The 20110-nt window shown below is 40.6% G+C and overlaps 1 long non-coding RNA gene across 2 annotated transcripts in view; it reads right to left on the bottom strand.

Moving 5' to 3' along the window:
* LOC102157689 overlaps positions 1 to 20110 on the bottom strand; it is a 59697-nt gene that overhangs the window by 30083 nt on the left and 9504 nt on the right. The window contains exons 2-4 of one of the 2 annotated variants that reach the window (XR_002335512.1): positions 15892 to 15985; positions 12914 to 13080; positions 866 to 963 (exon numbers count right to left, since the gene is read on the bottom strand). This is a non-coding gene — a long non-coding RNA (uncharacterized LOC102157689). The remainder of the gene's footprint in view (positions 1 to 865; positions 964 to 12913; positions 13081 to 15891; positions 15986 to 20110) is intronic. The other variant, XR_002335513.1, reaches the window with a different exon arrangement.

Here is a 20110-nt window from a genome sequence, read left to right as displayed (position 1 = left end):
ATCCATACACTGATTTATCCATCATCCATCCATCCACCCATCCATCCATTCATCCATCCCTCCCTCCATCCACATGCAATTTGGGCATAGCACTGCCTTAGCCACTTTGATTGTTGTGCATCTACAGGGATCTATAAACTATCATTGTGAGTCTGAACAATAAAGATAATTTACAGTACTCCTTAAGGTAAAAAGCACATTTTACACAAAAATGCTAAGAGGCAGTGTAAGGTGGCCAAGAACCTGGATCTATCTGAAGTCAGATAGATTTGGATTCAAATGGACTTCAGGCAAATTTAATCTCTATGCTCTTCAATTTTCCCATCTATAGGTTGAGAATAACACCTATCTCACAGTGGTTGAAATTCAGCAAGATAATATCTGCATAGTACTTAGCAAAAAAGTACTTACTAAATGTCATTGAAAAATTATTATTAAGGCAAGTAGAAACAGACAAGACTGGAAGTTCTCTGGTAGCCTAGCAGTTAAGGATTCGATGTTGTCACTGCTGTGGCTCAGGTTCAACCCCTGGCCTGGGAACTTCCACGTGTTGCAGGCGCAGCCAAAAAACCAGAAAGAAACAGACAAGACTATATATCCATCACTCCATCACTCCTTCCTTGTCCTCATCACTGTCAACTTCAGAAGCAAGCACTTAGAAAATAAAGTATATGAAAATGCACATATGTGCACACACAGACTGTACATACACAAATCTGTGAATCCACAGGCAGAGTGGAGCCTGACAGCCCAATGGCTTCATGCAACCTGACAAAAGGCTTTTTCCAGAATGAGCTGTTCAGAGTACCAATAGTAAAATCCAGTTGTCTAACAGAATTAAAATTCCACTGGTGAGATGCTTTACCTGGGAGTGAAAAAGCCACTAGTCCACAGTCGACAGTGTCAGAATTTTGCCATGTTTCAGCTAATAGGTGCTTCACCATAAGATGTCCTGGCTTCCACCTGATTACCATAACAATGAGAGGAAGTTAATTTCTGTGGATTAACTAACACATTAACTTTTCCTTGGGCAGAGGCTTTACAACTTACCTGCACATGGGAATGGCTGTGGAGCTGTTAAACAGCTTCCATGCCAGATCTCATCTCCAGAGATTCTGACTTAATTGGTCCAGGATACAGCTTGGGCAAAAGGATTTTCTGAAAAACCGCCCAAGTGAGTCTAATGAGCAGCTAAAGTGGAAAATCCGTGCCATAAAGCCCAAGCTACAGCTTATGTCACAGGAGAATTCCCATCTATATTGCATGAAACAGATGGGGCCTGTACACACACACACATACACACACACACACACACACACATTCTCTCTCTCCCTCTCTCTCTCTCTCTCCAGTCACCTGCTCTCCTTGGAACCTCACTAAGAAGCCACAAAGTCTGTGTTTGGTCCTTACAGAGGTGGAGTGCAAGGCTGACCGTTTCCCATCATTGTTTAGAGCCCAGGAGCAGAGCTCATGGCATTATCATTCTCAGGTTTTTCTCTTTTGATACAATTGCAAAAGTGCCATGAGCAACAGCAGCTACTCTTAGCATGTGGAAAGCCGACAGCGTCTCTTCACAGGCAATGGTGAAGATAGGGCATATGGACTGTGAGGTCCAGAGTAGTGGCAAGGGCCAGATACAGGAGGTGTACATTCACTTTGGCCATGAATGGGAGCCATTCTGCTTTGCTCAGAGCTAGACACAGTTCTTCCTGTGGTTTACAGTGGAAAGCTGCTGATCTTCATCAGGGTAAATGATGGCTAGAGTGGAGATTTCAGACAATTGTGAATGTAGAAATCTCTTGGGAGACTTGTTAGAATGCAGATTCCTGGGCCTCAGCCTCTCGTCCCATTCTGATTTGCTAGCTCTGGGACAAGGTCACAAAGTCTACATTGTAACAGGTACAATAGGTAGTTTTTAATGCATGTGGTCCAGGAGTCACTGATGTTGGAGGACTCTAAGCAAATCAGTCATCAATTATACTTAATATGTTGAAAATATGAAGCTGCTTTTAAGTAGCACCCAGTCCAGTCACTGTTAAGGATCTATGTGAACAGGTATTCACAAAAAGAAGTGATACAGGTCTCATTTGCCACTAGATTTTCAGCACCTAGAATAGGAAGAATGAAGGAAGGAAGAAAGAGCAAGAAGGAGAGAGAAAGAGAAGGCCACAAGAAAACAAAGACGAACAGATTTGTGAAGTCTGCTTGGGAAGAGAGAAGATGCAGTTGATGTTAAGCAAGTATCTGCTGAGTTCCCATCAGTAGAATCTGTACCATTCTTCAGCAGCCACACCTGAACACTGTCAAGAACGATCAGTCTTTTGATTGAGATTTTGAAGACCCTATTCCCCTGACTCAGCACATTTTCTCTTTTTCCCTTTTTCTTTTCCTTCTCCTACTGATTTTACTGTGGGCACCATGACCTGATTCTCAGCCCAGTCCAACTTGGCCTGCAGTCCTGAACACATTAGGGCATAACACATCCTAATTTGCTCTAAACTTTTCCTGCTACTCTGTGAGTGGGGCCAATATATCTGGCCAGGTGCCATCCATACGATCTTGGTTGGGCTTCTAATTGCCAGCTCTCATTTATTAAGTCTGGCAAGGTTTAAAGGTACAACAGGCACTAAGGAAGAAGATGCAGCCACGTTGCCCACGAAGAGATTACACCCAAGACTTTGATCCCCCCATACAGTGCTCAACACAAAAGGCTGTCATTGGCTTCAGAAGTTGGAATCAGATTCTCTCATGTGGTTCAAGATAATGAAGCCAAGAAAAAAAAGTGCACTTTTCTCCCTCACTCATTTTCACCAAAACAGTCTTGAGGAAGATTTAATTATATGGCAATGAACACCGATCACACAGAGCCTCACTGCTGTGGTAGTCTTTTCATGTAGATTTCTCATGTGCCAGTATCTTGAGGTCTGATGCTCTTAGAAAGACTTCTTTAAGATCTAAAGAATAAAGGATGCCCCCAAATTTGAGAATCTCTGAGTTCCCTATTAACCTGACAGTTGATCGACTGATTGTGAAATGCAATCAGGAGCAACAGAAGTTTAAAATGATTCCTGATAAAAGCAGACCACCACCAAAAGACATGGCAAAGGATATAAATAAGAACTTAATATAAAAACATGTAGTAAAATTTAATATACATGTCATCTGGCTCAGCAAATCTTTTCCTAGGATATTAATACTCTTGAGAGCAATTAGTTCAAGGATGACGTATGATAGAAACGGTAATGACCTAAATATCCATCATCTGAGTTTGTTGAATAAATTATAGTACAGCAAATAGAGCGGAATGCTATGGAACCATTAATAAATGGTTATTTACTTGATGAGATGGAGTGCTACATTTGTTGACACAAAGAGGTGTCCTCAATACTGTGTTAAGTAAAAACGCCAATGGCAGAACACTGTGATACAACTTTGAAAAATCTGGAAGAGACCCCTTACGATGTGGTAGGGTGAGAGGAGACTCCCACTTTCTCCTTTTTCTAGGTCATTAATTTTTTACAGTAAGTATCCATTGCTCTGATAATCAGAAGACCCACTAAAATTGTTCCACTCATAATCCTCATAATAAGAAATAAAAAGGGTCTGAGTGAGCCAGCAAGCATTTATGTAAAAGGTGAGCCACAACCTTTCCCACCTGGTATTGGAATTCAAGGTCAGCATCACTGTGCCAGTGACAAGTAGGGGAAGGGTTGGTAGACATGATGTTTCAAGAACTTTTTTGAAGAAATTCATAAGCCTGAAGATGAGGGGAAAGACTAAAAAGCTGTCTCCTTTTATGGTATTGTGTGTGTGTTTGCATGCCCTTAGACATAGCTTCTCATGCATCTTTTCCAATGAACCTCAGAGCCTCTGGGTGAATGTCAAGGGTACCAACTCTTTTCACATTCCCTTCCTCCCACGCTGATCCCCAGAGGAAGTCCTCCTTTTAGAATGCTCAGCTGCACCCAGCACCAGTCCTGGGAAAACCTTATGTAGAGGGGGCCCTCCCCATATCCTGTCCACAGGACCCTCTACCTCCTCCCACCCTCCTCCCATCACCCTCTGTCACCCGAGGCTACCCTCCAACTACCCGCATTTGTCAGTTGAGGTCCCCCGCCCCGTGACTTTCCTCTCACAGCCCTCCTTCTCTTCAGCCCCCAGAACAGAATTGTCTTCTATCCTCATCTCCCTGTGGGACCACAGTACCTCCTGTTATGTTGGGGCTAGTCTCTTGGTTAGGAGCAAGTGAAATCACCCCCACAGTATAGATAATAAACATCCTGACAAGTATCATGTCACTAAAGCTACTTATGCCTTAGAGAGTTAACCTGGAGTAATGAAATCTATAATAGTGGAATTTGTGCCAGAGGTACAGACTAGTTAGGAAGATATTTTGGGTAGGAGGAAGCTAGTTAGCCATAAAACAAGGACAAGAGCTGTTGTTTCCCTGTCACCCAGTCTAGGACCCTTCCCATAATAGCCTCTTGTTTTCTCCTATGTTAAGATTCAGCACTTTTAGCACTATTTTATAATCTAAAGAAAATTCCATCTTTCATCACTTTAAAGGGAAACAACATATTGCTCTAGAAGATGCATACGAAGCTGATTTGAACAGTGTTTTCAGTCATCATGGTGTCTCAACGGCTTATCATATTATACTGGTATTTCCAGTTTAAAGCAAAAAAATCAAAATGTGAATCCCTGCTACATTGTTTGACAGATTGTGAGCTCTGGAGCCAAAATCTCTGGATTTAGTGAGTGTATCATACGCAGCAGCTAGCTGAGCCACATACTGGCTTTGTGACCTTGGGCAACTTTACTTCAACTCTTTGTGCTCCCATTTTCTCTTCCATAAAACATGACAGTAAAAATACCTACCCGATAGGGTCACTGCTAGCATTAAGTGAGTTGGTGCATTTAAAAACACTCAGAAGAGGAGTTCCCGTCGTGGCTCAGTGGCTAACAAATCTGACTAGGAACCATGAGGTTGTGGGTTCAATCCCTGGCCTCGCTCAGTGGGTTAAGGATCTGGCGTTGCCGTGAGCTGTGGTGTAGGTTGCAGACGCGGCTTGGATCCCGCGCTGCTGTGTCTTTGGTATAGGCCAGTGGCTATAGCTCCGATTCTACCCCTAGCCTGGGAACCTCCATATGCCACAGGAGCGGCCCTAGAAATGGCAAAAAGACAAAAAATAAAAAATAAAAATAAAAACACTTAGAAGAGTTTCTGCTGTGGTGCAATGGGATCTGCAGCATCTCTGTGGTGTCTCTGCAGCCCCAGAACGCAGGTTCGAACCCCAGCCAGGCCCAGTGGGTTGAAGGACTGGGGCTGCCTAGCTGCGTAGGTCCCAACTGTGGCTTGGATCTGAGCCCTGGCCTGGGAACTCCAATATGCCATGGGTCAGCTAAAAAAAGAAAAATCAAACAAACGAACAAACACAGAGCAGTGCCTGACACAATGCACTCAATAGATATTCCGTATTAAAATCAGTTGAAGAAATCTAAGTTACATGTATATATACATTTAGTTGGATGCCTAAGTCAGCGAAAAAAATCTGTGAAAATAGTCAAAAAAACCTTTTATTTATTTATTTATTTATTTTTTTTTATGGCCTGAAGCATATGGAAATTCCTGGGCGAGAGACTGAATCTGAGCCACAGCTGTGACCTATGCCGCAGCTGGGGCAACACCAAATCCTTTAAGCCCCTGTGCTGGATGGGCACTGAACCAGGTGGGAATTGAACCTGCAGCCTCACAGCGACCCCAGCCGCTGCAATTGGATCCTTAACCCACTATGCCATGGCAGGAACTCCTGAAAATAGGAAAACTTTTAAAAGAACAGTAATAAAATGAAGGCTTGCATTTCCAGGCAACATATGATATAATATACTGTAATATGTACATATAATTACAATATAGAAATACAATCCATTAATACAATCAATAAAACAAAGTGAGACTTAATGCAACAGTGAACAAAACAATGGGACAGAATAGAAATCATTGAAAGCAATCCCCAAACACACAAGAATTTAGTATTTGACAAAATTGCTGACATTTAAAATTTGGGAAGAAAAAGTTTAGCCACTAAAAAAGTGATGGTAACTTTTTGAGACACCATGATGATAAAAAATGGTAAACAATTAAGAAAAGTTGTCAGATTTACTCTCTTTCTCTCTCTCTCTCTCTTTTTTTTTTTTTTTTCTTTTTTAGGGCTGCACCTGTGCTGTATGGAAGTTCCCAGGCTAGGGGTCAAATTGGAGTTATAGCTGCCAGCCTACACCACAGCCACAGCAGCGAGGGATCTGAGCTGTGTCTGCAATCTACACAAGAGCCCAAGGCAACCCTGGATGCCTGACCCACTGAGCAAGGCCAGGGATAGAACCCTCATCTTTATGGAAACTGGTAGGATTCTTTTCCACTGTGCCACAATGGGAACTCCCAGATCTATTCTTTATAATTTATACCAAACCCAGGTTGATTCAAGAGTTAAATGTAAAAACAAAATGAAAACATAAAGTTATCAAAAGTAAATTATGGATCTTAATTATTAATCAACCATCAGAGTGAGAAAGGACTTAGCCTGAAATTAACGGAAGAAGCTACAAAGAAATGACTTGATTTGAATACACAAAGATGTATTGGTAGATTAACATTTTTTCTAATTAAAGATTTGGGAGTTCCCATCGTGGCACAGTGGAAACGAACCTAAGAACTATGAGGTTGTGGGTTCAATTCCTGGCCTTGCTCAGTGGGTTGAGGATTGGCGTCGTTGCCATGAGCTGCAGTGTAGGCTGCAGATGTGGCTTGGATCTGGCGTTGCTGTGGCTCTCGCAAAGGCTGGCAGCCACAGCTCCAATTCAACCCCTAGCCTGGGAACCTCCACATACTGTGGGTGTGGTCCTAAAAAGACCAAAAAGAAAGAAAGAAAAGATTTGTAAATAATGAGGTTAAGAGCCTTGATATATAAAGCTCATTTACAAATCAGTAGGAAAATACAGTGCACAATGAAATAAAAAATGGATAAAGTACATGGAAGGTTAATTCCCGAAAGAAGCACTTTAGTGGCTAATATATATTAATTGAATTAATACGTCAAGGACTAAAAGTTTTAAATGAGATACTATATTAAATTTTATTGCTTTTTTGGACTATAAATGAGGAATATAATTTATTAAAAGTTGATTATTTTTTAAATTTCTTTTTTAGGGCCGCACCCACAGCATGTGGAAGTTCCCAGGCTAGGGGTCTAATCGGAGTGGCAGCTGCCGGCCTACACCACAGCCACAGCAATGCAGGATGCCTAACCCACTGAGCAAGGCCAGGGATTGAACCTGCATCCTCATGGACACTAGTTGGATTCATTTCCGCTGCACCACAACAGGAACTCCTATACTTTTTAAAATTTTACATATCTTCTACGGAGAGCATGTGTTATTTTAGCTGAAATGTTAGTTGAGATAACTGTATTCTCACATGCAATTATCACCATCAGGATATTGACATTGATTACAATCTATGGATCTTGTGCAAATTTCTTATTTTATTGTAATCATTTGCACACACACGTGTGTGTGTGTTTAGTTCTATCTAATTTATCACATCTGTAGGTTTGTCTATTCACCATCACAAGCAAGATACAGAAGAGTTTCTTTACTGTTAAGAAGCCTCCCTTCTGTTTTCCTTTATTCCCCACACCAACTGCCCTCTTCTCCCACCCATCCTCCTGATCCCCAACCCTGAAAACCACTAATCTGTTCTTCATTTCTAAAATGTTACATTAAATCCTTTAAATAAATGTTTCAATTTGTTAAATAATTTAAAACATGGAATGTTAAGTAAATGGAATGTTAAATGTTCAAATGTTAAAAAACATGTGTTGAATATTGGAATGTTAAATGCTAACATTTAAATGTTAAATAATTGGAATCATACTGCATGTAACTTTTCAGGACTGGCTTTTTTCCCCCCTCTCAGCATAATTCCCTAGGGATTAATCCAAGTTGTTGTGTATCAATAGTTTCTCTCTCTTCTTCTTCTACTTTTTTTTTTTTTTTTCTGGGTAGTATTTCATTGCATGGCTGTGTCTCAGTTTGTTGAACCCTAACTGCTGAAGGACCTCTGGACTGTTTCCAGTTTGAGGCTATTATGAATAAAGCTGCTATGAACATTTGTGTACAGATTTTCATTTTGACATAAGTTTTCATTTCTCTGGGATAAATGCCCAGGAATGGAATTGCCACATCTTATGGTATTTGTGTTTAATTTTCTGAGAAACTACCAAATTGTTTTTCCAGAGGGCTGGGTCATTTTACATTTTTTTTTTTTTTTTTTTTAGTCCTTTTAGGGCTGCACCCATGGCATATGGAGGTTCCCAGGCTAGGGGTAGAGTTGGAGCTCCAGCAGTTGGCCTACACCACAGCCACAGCAATGCCAGATCCAAGCTGCATCTGTGACCTACACCACTCACGGCAATGCCGGATCCTTAACCCACTGAGCAAGGCCAGGGATAGAACCCCTGACCTCATGATACTAGTTGGGTTCATTAACTGCAGAGCCACGAGGGGAAGTCCTTTTTAAAAAATTTTGTTTATTTTTATTTTTTCATTTTACATTCTCACCAGCAATGTAAGAGTGATTCAGTTTCTCTGCATTCCTCACCAGCATTTAGTGTCATTAAGTTTTATTTTCACATTCTGATAGGTATACAGTAATAACTCGTGCTTTTATTTTGAATTTCTCTGATAGCTAGTTATGATGAACATCCTTTGATGTTCTTATTAACCGTCTTCAGTGAAAAAGCTGTTCATGACTTTGACCCCTTTTCTAATTAGATTATTTGGGGGATATTTTTAGTGCAGTTTTATTTGCATAGATTCTAGATAGAAGTCTTTGCTGGATATGTAGTTTGCAAATATTCTCTCAGTTTGTAGCTTGTTTAACCCATTCACATAGGCTCTGTCACAGAGCCAAGGTTGGTTTGTTTGTTTGTTTTTTCTTTTGAAATTCTCATTGATTTAAAAACCTGTCCAAAGAGTATTTGAGAAACTAAGTATTTCTGATGGTGAGTCAGGTGTCCTCATTGGTCATGGCAAAATGGAGCAACAACTCTCTACTCTGTCATTCTAGATTCCATTTAAAATGGATGGAGTTCTTCCTCCAGGCGAGCAGTCCCTGAGGCAGTTTCCCCTTCCTCTCAGAGCACACTCATGGGGCACCAATCTCTATGAGCCAGGTAATACACATGCCTGTGTTCATGACTCTTCATGACAGCGATGGACAACTCTGATTCGGATCCAGAAGCTACAACCTTGACTTTTCTGTTGTCCAGAGAAGGCAATGATATGAACTAAAAGAGGACTCCTTCTCCCAGGGCAGGGGGCATGAGCATCCAGGACCTGCAGAGAGCTGTCCTTTCCACTGCCTGGAGCCTTTCAAAGGCAAAGTTGCTGGTGGTCTATTTAATACCTTGCTTTGGGGAATTCAAAGATTACATTTATTCATAAAGTAGTGCTTCCGAACCATGCTCCTGGATCACCAGATCCTAGAGGTGGGTCCATTTCATTAACCAAGGACTCAACTAACTTCTCCAGCCTTCACGTTCTACTTCAATAAACTGAAAGAGTTTCTGTTTCTAGAAAGGGTGATTCTTGCCCTGACACACTAGAGTCTCCTCTCTTTCTTTTTTCAATATAAACTATCACGTATGCAAAGAAAGGAGTGTAAAATACAAAGGTGAAACTGTGGAGTGAAGACCTGCCAAACACCCTTCATCAAGGAAGAACATTGCCAGACTAGAAGCCTCAAGGTTCCCTCTCCAAACACAGCTCTCTCCATCCCCAGAGGTAACCACTATCTTGACATATGAGTTCATCATTCCCTTACTTTACTTCCCTAGCATTTTTTTTTTTTTTTTTTTGTCTTTTTAGGGCTGCGCCTGTGTCATATGTAAGTTCCCAGGATAGGAGTAGAATGCAGGCCTACGCCACAGCCATAGCAACGCCAGATCCGAGCCACGCCTGCAATCTATACCACAGCTCATGGCAATTCTGGATCCTTAACCCACTGAGTGAGGCCAGGGATCGAATCCATGTCCTCATGGATACTAGTTGGATTCATTTCCACTGAGCCACAATGGGAACTCCCTTTACTTCTAGTTTTACCAATTCTGTATGGATTCCTAAATAGCATAGTTTAATTTTACCTACTTTTAAACATTTTATAAATGGAGTCATACCATATATCTTGCCTCTTTCATCATTATCTTTATGATCTTCACAAATTCTGATGAGTTTAAATGTAGTTTGTATGCTTTCATTGATATATATATGATAACACCATATATTAACCCATTTTTTAATCCATTTTTACTGTCGATGAACAATGATAATGCTTTCAGTTTTTAGTGAATAGAAATGTAAACTATAAACTTTCTTGCATGTGTTTACTGGTGCAAATGTGCCAATAGTTTCTCCAGGTTAAGTACCTAGAATGGAATTTCTGGGTCCTTGTGTATGGTTACCTCCAACTTTAGCAGATAATGCCAAAGAGTTTCTCTTCTGTCTCAAGAGTAGTCCCATTACTCCATGGGAGCAGTTATGCTTTTAGAGTTTTGGTGGAAAGACCTATGTGGCTGATGCTTTCATAGAGTGACACCCTTTTCCTTTGCTCCTATAGATCTATGCAGGTCAAAAGTAGCCAACTTACCTAGACCCCGGACTGAGTCTAACTCTCCCCAAAGACAACAGGTATCAAAGTCATCCTCACTGAGCAGGTGGCTATATTACCACAATATCATGGATGTGTTGCCAAAGAAAAGACATAATTTGGAACACAAGATAATTTTGTAAAGCATAAAAATATTTGTTGCATTGAATGACATTAGCAGAAAACAAGAACAAAATATTTACCAACAATTCTGTTACTCAATGAATCATACTGTTTTTCTGTGTTTCCTTCCAGACCTGGCTCAATTTTCTATTTCAATTCTTGACATAAGTACAGTCACAGATATAATTTTATGTTTTGCTCTGTTCCCTTAAAAGGATGCTATGAGCATTTCTTCCTACCTTGCTAATAAGCTTCTAATAATTATTTTATTTACTGTGCAATATTCTGCTGATAGTGGTAGTTCTGGAGGAGATAGTTGAGGCAGTCCTATTCTTCATTCCCCGCAACCAGCCTCAAATAAATATTCAGTGTAAGGAAAAAGAGTGTACTCTGTCTAAATGCAGCTTTAGGCCCCTTGGCCTCCCTCCAACAAAATTGTGTATCCCAAACCCCTTCCATGAAGAAAAGCTGAGGTTCTGCTGACTACCAAGGGTATGCCATAACTGACTTAACTGCTCTTCTGTAAATGAGCCTTCAGATTGTTCCTAATTATTTTTTTGTTTTTGTTTTTGTTTTTTTTGTTTTTTTGTTTTTTTTGTCTTTTTAGGGCTACACCCAGAACATATGGAGGTTTCCAGGCTAGGAACTGAATTGGAGCTATAGCTGCTGAACCATAGCAACACTAGCAATCTACTGAGCAAGGCCAGGGATCGAACCTGCGTCCTCATGGATGCTAGTCAGATTTGTCTCCACTGAGCCATGATGGGAAATCCTGAAATTTTAAATCATGCCCATTCATAGGGCTATTTTCCTTCCTTTGGGCTATTTCCCTTAGCATAAATTCTTAGAAGAGGGTTAATGAGTGAGAGATGAATGTTTTTTCCTGGATCTTTTTAAATTTTTTAATTAAAAGATATATTTTTTTGGCCATGCCTGCAGCATGTAGAAGTTCCAGGCCAGGGAATGAACTCGGGCCACAGTGGCAATGCCAGATGCTTAACCCACTGCGCCACAAGAGAACTCCTAGATCTTGATATGTAATACTAAAACACTTTACAAAAACAAAAGTGCAAAAACATGAATGTACATACTATATCAATCAAGGTCCTTAACTGCCAACCAAGGAATTTATTGGTCCTTTCAGAGGTCTGGAGAGTATGTCTTGAAGGCTCCTCATCCATAAAGGATGCCTACACCACACTATGGGGTTGTTCTAGAGAAGATTCTGTTGTCGTCATCAGGAGATACCACTGCAGCTCACCTGCTGAGTCAGGGCACTGCTTGATGGTGGAAACTACTGTCCCCAAAGGTGGACACCTCTGCTGTTATTTTATCAGAAAATGACTTCTGTCATGTTTCCCCCTGTTTTCCTCTTCTATATCAAACTTTCAATTGGATAGTTACATGTCTATATCTCTGCTGCAAAGGATCTTGGTAAAATGAGTTCTGTATTTTTTTGTAAGAGGTAGGACTTACAATTTGACAACTTCCTCAAATATAAAAAGATTGTTCAAAAGATGCTGGTGGCCACAGATATAATATGTGTCTGCCTTGCCTTCCATAACTGCCAGCATGAGACAATTAACTTGCTTTTTGTTAATCAGTTATAAAATAGTTCTTTCAGAGTTCCTGTTGTGGCTCAGTGGTTAACGAATCCGACTAGGAACGATGAGGTTGCGGGTTTGGTCCCTGGACTTGCTCAGTGGGTTAAGGATCTGGCATTGCCGTGAGCTGTTGCAGACACGGCTTGGGTCCCACGTTGCTGTGGCTGTGGCGTAGGCTGGTAGCTACAGCTCCGATTGGACCCCTAGCCTGGGAACCTCCATATGCCACAGGAGCAGTCCCAGAAAAGGCAAAATGACAAAAAAATAAATAAATAAAGAAGTAAAAAAATAAAATAGTGCTTTTTTCATTTATCTGATTACTAACTACATTTCTTTCACATTTTTATATACTAATTTTATATCTACTCACGTAAACAACCAGTTCACTTTCTTCATCTTTTAGAAACACCTGTGAATATAGTTATTAATATATTTCTCATGGATGTATGGGAAATTTTACATAAATAGAGATTAACCTTACCTGCCAAAGTTTTTCATTTTCCAACATCCAAAGGTCACAATCATTTCTATGTAAGGCAGAGGTCAGGTAGGCTCAGCTTTTTGGCCTTTGTGTCCTTTTATTGCCATGATATTTATTCAAAGAAACAGCTAGTCTCTTGATATGTGCCCAGAGAATTCTAAGTATCTCTAAAAAAAGAAGAAAAAAGAATCCAAAATCATAAATATTTGTTTTAAGCCTTTGCCCAATTCATGGTTATTCTAGGAGGCATGAGAACATTACGTATTTAAGTGACTGAGATGGATTCTCATCCTGTCTCAGGTGGTATTTTTTTAACAAGACAGAGATTTGACCCTGACATTTTTCTCCCATCTTCACCATAGACTGATGAAACAAAGGAAATAATATATTTTTTTTATGTCTAATCTTTCATCCAAGGGATTATTAGTTTATAAACATTGACCTCTAGCTGAACCCAAGCTTTTTTTAAAAAATTATTTTTATCATAGTTGATTTACAACGTTCTGTCAATTTCTTTTGTACAGCAAAGTGATCCAGTTACACACACATATATGTATATATACATTCTTTCTTCTCATATCATCTTCTATCATGTTCTATCACAGTTGATTGGATATAGTTCCCTGTGATATACAGCAGGACCTCACTGCTTATCCATTCTAGACGTAATAGTCTCAAGCTTGAAGTCTACCTAAGTGTCCATTTTACATATGGGGGGAAAAATAGCTATTTCATTAAGGTTATGGATACTTTATGAACAGAGTCAGGAATTGTCTATTTCTCAGTTTTGGTCCCTTACTATTAACTAAATTCCCATATGCCCTTAACATAGAATTGTGTAGCAGCCAAATCACATTCTCAAGAGCCAGGGCATTAGGCGGCACTCTTTGGGGGCACTGGGCCAGGATCTCTTCTCTACCAATAAAAGCATAAAAGGTGCAGGCTACCTCATAGACCCCTGGACAAATGCCTAAATCTTCCTGGGTTGATCTGCCCATGTTTTCTGACACATATAGATTTGCCCCTGCTAATGCTCCCGGGGATTGGGAATGTCTGTGGAAGGCCTTTGTGGGATGAAGGGCACTTTTCACTACTTGGTGAACTGTGCGCTCCCATGGATAATAAAAATAAATCCAACCGACAGGATTGTGTTTCACAGAAGGGGTGGTAGACAAGGGAGCCACCAATCGAAAGTATCTAAAGCACCAAATTATGCCCCTGAGGAGTCATCTTGCATATCCTCGGTTCTGTTTCCATGGTAGTAAGGACTGCTTGGGATATTCAAAGGCAATTTAAATGCATTTAGGCCAGAGCTTACAAGGGGATCATCTTAGGGAAATCAGGAGTAAACATTAACAGCTAGCAAAATAAGCAGTATTAAAAATCATACTGCATCTTGCTTGCTTTATTTAGGTGAAAAATTAAAAAAAATTTTTTTTGACATCTGGAAACTTAAATCTGTTTCTAACTTGGGCTTAAGATGACTCATTTCAAGACAGTCACAACTGCCATATGCTAAAATACAGAAATTTGAGGCTGCTTATTTTTTAAACTTGATTTTTAAGCTCAAAAGTATTAATTTGCATTACCTTTCTCCCCAAGGCCAACCTCAGAAGTGTGCAGACCAGGTACAGAAGGGTCCCCCCACCTGAAAACACAACTCCTCACTGATGTGTCAGGGTTGGATATTCATTTCTTTAAGCTCTGGTGACTTCTCAGCCTTTGAGAGTCTCTGAGGAAATTCAAAGTCCCCTCTGAGAAGAAGCATAGACTAGCACCTTAAAACATTACCAGTTGTGATCTGCTAACACTTTGGTAGGAACCGGAAAGGGGACTCAAGATGAACATAGAAAAAGGAAGATGAACTTGAAAGAAGAAGTGCAACTAGGAAAGACAAAAAGCCTATTTCTTAATTTTTCTTCTAGGGCACTGCTTGATTGCAATAATGGGACCAAAGCCGCATGTTGCTTTATTTATTTCATAATTTTCTTTAAACAGATACTTTCATTGCACTTGCTAGAGACACTATTCTATGCACTTTATAAATATTTGCTTGTTTATTTCTCATAACCATCTGAAGGCACTTTTTTTTTTTTTTTTTAATGGCCTCACCAGGTGGCATATGGAAGTTCCCAGACTAGGGATTGAATCTGAGCCACAGCTATGATCTATGCTGTAGCTATGGCAATGCCAGATCCTTTTTAACCCATTGTGCTAGCCAGGGATTGAACCAGCACCTCTGCAGTGACATGAGCAGTCAGGTTCTTAACCCACTTGCCACAGTGGGAACGCCTGAAGGTATTTTTATTATCTCAATTGGATAGCTAAGGAAACAGGCACAGAGGTTGAGGTGAGGTACTGAGGGTCCTCATGAACCAGTTAAGAGGCAGATTTGAGATTCTGGGTCCAGGTCCAGATCTGGCTCCAGAACCACACTCTTAACCACTCCTCTCTGATCATATTACAAACCAGGAATGTTTTCAACTGTCTCTGAAGCTTTGGTGATAGAGGATGTAGATGAAGAGAGAGGTCAGTTTTTAATGGTAACAGCTATCTCTCTGAATTCAGCTTTCCAGTAGAGAACATATAATAATGTCTACAGAGAACCCTGGATAGGAGTCCTGGAATTTGATTCCCCCTCTGCTTGTGCAGCCTTTAGAGATTTACAGCAACTCACTGCCACTGTTTCCATCTTTGAATGGAGATTCTAATGTTATGGTAAGAATTTAAATGTTCATATAAAAGAGAGGTTGAATTCCCCAAGAGGGTATTTGGGCATTAGCTTGATGACCTATGAAGGAAACTTCACTTTTTGCTTCTTTGAAACCAGAGAATAGTGGGATGGGAGAAAAAAGTAGGGAACTCAAAGTATTTTGTGGAATCTGAAGCTCTTCAGATTCAGGCACCATGGGAATTTTCTTGGCCTGTGCTGTGAAGGTAGCATAAGCCTCTCTCTATGAGGGATGTGAGTTACTCACAATTTCCAGCCATACAATTGCTTCATTATGTCCACACCCACATTTTTCTATTTACGGCCGAAGAAAAGGCTCATTGTTGACGCCAAATCAGCACCTGCAAACAAATGTATCATAATTCATCTGAAATATCTTAGACTGTTCTGAGGAACAGTATATTTTATTTGAAACTGGAAAGCAATGTTTTCTTTTTTTCTTTTTTTTCTTTTTATGGCTGCACCTGTGGCATATGGAAGTTCCTGGGCCAGAGGTCAAATGGGAGCTACAGCTGAGGCCACAGCCACAGCAACACTGCATCTGAGGGGCATCTATGACCTATACTACAGCTTACAGCAACGCCAGATCCTCAACCCACTGAGTGAGGCCAGGGATCAAACCTGCATCCTCACAGAGACAATGTCAGGTCCTTAACCCACTTAACCACAACAGAAGCTCCTGGAAACAATTTTCAGTCATTATTTATTTAAGAAAATGGTCTTAAATATTTCTAGGGTATTAAAATACTTAGGTCTTTAAAGGTATTTAATCTTTAAAGGAATTGCAAATAATCCTTCACTACCCTCAAAACTGCGTTTTCCTTTTTTAGACGTTATGTATTTTCACATATTAGTAGTTTATCCACAGAAGCCTGGGTTTCTGGTCTCTGAGAGCATCAGAGGACTGAAGTGGTTGTAAGCCATTTTTCAGAGACCACTGCATTCCAAAGCCTCAATGGAGAGTGATTTTGGTCCCTCAGGGGACATTTCCTTTGCTGTAAATAGAAAACTGGTGATGGGATGTTGTTACTGGCATTTAGTGAGCTGAGGCCAGAAATGCTGCTGGATATCCTACAATGCACCAGACAGTTCCCTACAACAAAGAATTATCTGGCCCCAAATGTTAATAGCACTGGGATGGATAAACCTTGAAAAAGAGATGTTCGAAATGTTATTTGTAGGACTTTTTACATAGGCCCTTCATTTTATGCTGCTCGCCTTATAAACCTCCTTTATGTACAACTAATCAGTCCATATTGGAGCTTCCCAGCTGGCAAGGGTTCCCGGCAGGACTTCATGTTCAAAGAGGATCAGGGATCAGAAAAGCTCTATTTCAGGGCTTAAGGTTCCAAACCACACTAGAACGAATTTTGTGAGCTAGCCCAAGAAGCTAACCTTCATTCATAACTTAGAAAAGGTATTTGTGGGAGTTCCTGTTGTGGCTCAGCAGGTTACGAACCCGAGAAGTATCCATGAGGATTCAGGTTCTAACCCTGGCCTCATTCGGCGGGTTAAAGATCTGGTGGCATTGCCTTGAGCTGTGGTATAAGTCACAGATGAGGGTTGGATCTTGTGTTGTTGTGGCTGTGGTGCAGGTTGGTAGCCACAGCTCTGATTGGACCCCTAGCCTGGGAACTTCCTTATGCCACAGGTGTACCTCAAAAAAAAAAAAAATCATGCATTTTCCTCTGCCTCTGATTCTACAGATAAGCAGATCTGGTCAAAGCCCAAGGATGAGCTTCCAGAGGCAGACCTTCCATTACTGATAGGCACAGCCAAGAAGTCACTTCCCCTGTGGGAGGATGGCTGCTCAGCACATCTTCCCTGATCTCCAGGGTCTAGAAATCTAAATTTGGGGGAAGGAATAAGAAGCCTGGTCCTAGCCTTTTGGGTTCCTGTGACATTCTCCATTTGACTCCTAACTCTATTGATCCATAGAGAAAATGGGTAAGATTACCATTTCAGGGAGTTCCTGCTGTGATGCAGTGGATTAAGGATCCGGCATTGCTGCAGTTGTGGTGTAGGTCACAGCTGTGGCTCAGACGGCATCCCTGGCCCAGGAACTTCCATATTACTATTTCTGAAACTCCAATAATTAGTCATTAATCCATACAGCAATTCATTATTTCCACAGCTGTTTTTCAGCATCCTCGTGTGGCAAGTACAATATTAGAACCTGGGGGTAAAATTTTGAATGAGACACAACCTCGGCTATAGAAGTACTCACAGCCCAGTGGGAAAGGGAACAAGTCACGACATGGTATAAGAGGCATATCTAGGGGGTGCCTTGGGAACATGGGATCAGGTCAAGAACTCAAGTCAGTCTGAAAGGACCAGAGAAATTCAGGCTCTTCTCAGGAGAGGTAACATCTACTGAGTCTTGAAGGCAGAGGAGTTTTTTACACATTCAGACATGGGCAGGAGGATAGCATCTAGGGTGATGTTCATGTGGCTGACTTGGACAATGAGATGAATAACGGTGGTAGTAATTAGGAAAGAGAATGTAGAAGGAGAAGAATTTCAGACATTTCCTTGGCCTGGGTGTCACCTGGAGTTGTCGGATAACCAGGTAGCTCTAAAAATTTGGAGGGAAATGGAAAAGAAAGCCATGGTTTTATGGAAAACCTAATACGTGCCAGATACTATATTAAATGATTTACATGCTTTATTTCATTTAATTTTCCTCAGATTCTGTGAATTATGTGTTTTTATCTCCACCTTGCAGGTAAGGAAAACAAGGTCTTTTCTCAAAGCCATCTAATGGCAGAGCTGAAATTTGAATCCACGTTGTTTATGCCAAAGCCCAGGATCCTTCCAGCATCTGAGACCGCTTCTGGAAGAGAAGCTGGAGGTCAGGATTGGGGAGTCTAATTTGGAACTTTTAACCCAGAAATGAGGGCTTATTCTGTCTTTGCATTTGTCCTATTAAGGCCACATGTGGGTGTTCTTGTTGGGATAATGTAGTTTAATTTGCATTAGGTTTTTCTCTTTTTTTTTTTTCCCTTCCTTTTTTTTCTTTGTAAGACTTATTCATGTAGCAGTAGGTTTTAATTACTATTTATTTTTTTCTCGTAAGTCAGAATTTAGGCTAGATCAACGGGTTTTCATGCTGTTACTCTGCTGGATAGAGCAATTTGCTGGCTGACTCCCAACCAAACACAGTTTAATCTGCTTTAATAGAAGTGTAACATTTTCACAGAAGTCAAACTGATCATGATAGTTGACCAAGCTTACAGCTTAAATTTTGTCTCAAAAAGATAAAAAGTTTAACTTACGAGCTAGAATTAGCATGCACATTGTAAGAACTACAGCTGGTGATGTCATAAAGAAAGCATGTACTTGAGTTTATTTTTGAGGTTGCCAAAGTAGGAAACTAGTCCCTGTTTACTCTGAAGAGAACTGACTCTCATTCTCTGGCACTCTCTCCCTGTCTCTCTCCTTCATCTTCACATCTATCTTTCTGTCTCCCTGACTCTCTTTGTTTTTAATGCACTGGAATTCATTTTTTTTCAAAACATGCAATTCTTAAAATTAGAAAAGAAAGGCTTTTGTGAGGATCATTTTACCTGACTACATTAATAGGCATGGAGAAATATCCAGACAGCTCAGATGTCCTGGTTTCCATGCAGCTTTCACAGAAATTCAGAAAAAATATCTAAAATTCTATTTACATCACCTTGGACACAATTGAGTCATAAACACAGATTATCCAGTAGAGGGCGGTGCTGATTTATTCATGAATGCCTTCAATAGTGGATGAAAAATTTAGTAAAAACAGCCTTTTTTTTTTTTTTCTTTAAAGGAACCCCAGATAGACAATAGGTAGTTATACCTGAGATGTTCTGAATTCAGCAAAAGTGCCTTTACTGAAAAGAAGGAGCCTGGTCATCAGCTTTGTTCTCTGAACAGCTCCATTTCTATGCTACCTCAGCCCAGGAACATTTCTGACTGCTAAAACTAGACTAAGATAGTGAAGACATCGCATCTCACTCCTGTAGTCCAAGCCCCCATCAGGGTCCCTTTGAAGACTGGTTAGGAGCTTGTGCTGGGGAAGATGATTCAGGGTATCAATGGTGCTTGGTGTCGAGCTGGTCCTTATGCTGATCTGCAGCTTCTATGGAGAGAAGGGTTTGAGGCTGCTACAATATGATAGATTTTGTGAGATTGAGCACAGAGAACAGTACATAAGGCACGGGGGAGGAATGAGGTGCTTTCCTTCCTTCTTCAGGAAACCAGGGGCAGTCTTGCATCCTGCAGACTATAAAACTTGCGAGCAGAAGCCTGGAACACCAGACTTGATGTTCTTGCAATGGTGGGTGGAAGAAGGTGAGTTTTCCACAATTCATTCTGCAGGAATCAATTAAGGACAAGTGGAGCAGAGGCAAAAGATTAGGGCAGATGAATTGTGGTTGTTGCTGCCACTCTGCTTTATGGGTCCATGTGAATTTTTCTTTCGGGAGGAACAC

This window comes from Sus scrofa, chromosome 1, assembly GCF_000003025.6.
Source record: "Sus scrofa isolate TJ Tabasco breed Duroc chromosome 1, Sscrofa11.1, whole genome shotgun sequence".
In the NCBI taxonomy this organism is placed as follows: Eukaryota; Metazoa; Chordata; class Mammalia; order Artiodactyla; family Suidae; genus Sus; species Sus scrofa.
The sequence above is the reverse complement of the archived record's forward strand: the minus strand, read 5'-3'. Positions and strand labels throughout refer to the sequence as shown.